Source organism: Marmota marmota, unplaced genomic scaffold, assembly GCF_001458135.2.
Source record: "Marmota marmota marmota unplaced genomic scaffold, marMar, whole genome shotgun sequence".
Taxonomy (NCBI): Eukaryota; Metazoa; Chordata; class Mammalia; order Rodentia; family Sciuridae; genus Marmota; species Marmota marmota.
The window spans coordinates 953,092-955,126 of record NW_026003318.1 but is presented as its reverse complement, the minus strand read 5'-3'; positions in this window follow the sequence as shown (position 1 = coordinate 955,126).

The window sequence follows — 2,035 nt, the reverse complement described above, 5'->3', positions numbered from 1 at the left end:
ATAGAGTCATTTTGTGTGTTGTTGTTGTTTTGTGTCATTTATTGTGCTTTTGGAATATGTGTCAATGGGAAATAAATGTTTTCACACTCCCTCTCCACCACTTGCACATGTTTTGAAATAGAGCTCTGCTACCAGTTTTACCACCTTTCCCATCCAGCTGGCCAAGCACTTCTGCTGGTGCACAAGTAGCAGTGACCTCAAACCCTGAGCTGTCATCTTTCCACCCAGCAAACAACCAAGTGCAGTTTGAAAGTGCACTTGTCTCACCTGTCACTCAGGACCACCCCTACATGAGTCACAGCCACCTGCCACGGTGTCACCTTGCTCTCACACTGTGCTTGCCTGCTAGGAAGGGCCCTCAGGGGTGCTCCTCCTCTAACATGGTCATTCCATTTGGAGCCAGGTGTGAGATGAAGGTGAAGGGTGCTGTTGAAAGAGCAGTGGACAAATCAAGTCCTGAGCTCCCTGCTCAGTCTACCTCAATCTTCTGGTCCTGCTGGCTCAATCCTAAGGGCAGGCTCTTCAACTTACTATGTATCATTCTGGACTTGTTGAGTGTGATGGCTTGGTGACAAGAGCTAATCTAGGTCCCTGTGGCTCTGGCTGTATGGTCACTAAAGCCCCTGTGATGGGATCTCTGTGACTGCCAAAACTCAGTAGCATGGCAAGGCTTGTGTTTGAAAAGGCACATTTTTCCCAATGTGAATGGTCTGGTTTGTCCTGGAAATCTAGTGACTTAACTTGTGGATATGCCATTGGGGTGTAAGATAAAAGCCACAATAATAGTACTCGATAATAATACCTTGTGATACTCTAGATGTTAGCAATTGTATGATCCAAGGTGCAGGGTGACACTACATCCTGGATCACTAGAAATCCCTTTCCTACTTATTTTCCAATTTGATTTAATTCGAAGTCAGTAGTTTTTGTGTAACCCACCACATGGTTCAAAACAGTAATCGAGGTGTGGACAACACTATCTCCCAAACCCCAAAGGTGTACCTAGTTTTTCCTTCCTTTTTTATGTTTTTATTTGATAGAAGTCAAGATGCAATGATCCATCCTGTACTTTGGATATCCCACCACCCCTTAGCATGAAGCTTCCTATAAACTTTTTTGTGATAACCCTCTGATGGTGATAATGTTCATCTTCTACCCTCTGGAGTACTTGTATTTCTGAAGACATGTGCCAGACTTTTTCTTTTCTTTAGGATTTCAAATTTTTGCGTTTGAATAATAATAACCCAAAGATTGTATGTCTGTTTCACATGTTAACATATTCACATTTTAGTACCAGCAAAAAGAGTGTCATGAGTTATCCTCAAAAATAGGTCATATAGATACTGCTTTCATAAATACTTAATGTTTTATTAGGGCATTGTGGCTATACAGAATAGTGGGGTTCATCTTAATATAAGCACATAATCGTACACCCCTGAATATAATTAGTTTCCTCCTCCCCTCCTGCTCTCTCCCCTCATTCCCTTTGCTTTACTCTGCCACTCTTCCTTCCATTTATTGTCGCTTTTTTAATTGGGGCTTTAGAGATGCCCATAAAGGTGAGGTGAATTGTGCTCACTCACTCTTGCAGGCGGCATAATCTGGTCCATTTCATGGGCAGTTTCTCCCCGTTTCTCACCCCTCCTCTCTCCCCTTTCCCTATTGCACTGATCTCCCTTCTGTTTTCATGGGACCCAGTCCCTCTTTCTGCCTTTGTTTGGTCTAGCTTCCTCACAGGAGAGAAGACATTTGATCCTTGGCTTTCTGAGTCTGGTTTAACTCGCTCGGCCTGATGTCCTCCAGTTCCACGCATTTACTATAATCTCCCCAACCCAGCCTGCCCATTTTCATTGATTTGATGGACTGGTTTGTCTTTTCTGTGGTGTGTCAAAGTAGCTTGTATTTCTCTCAACTATATTCTAATACAAGGCAGGAGAAAAAACATGATCCTAAAAGAAACTGCAAATAGAAGGGTGCTTCATGTGAATGTGAATGGTTCTGCCACTCTTCTCTGTAGTGACAGAAGAGAGCTCTT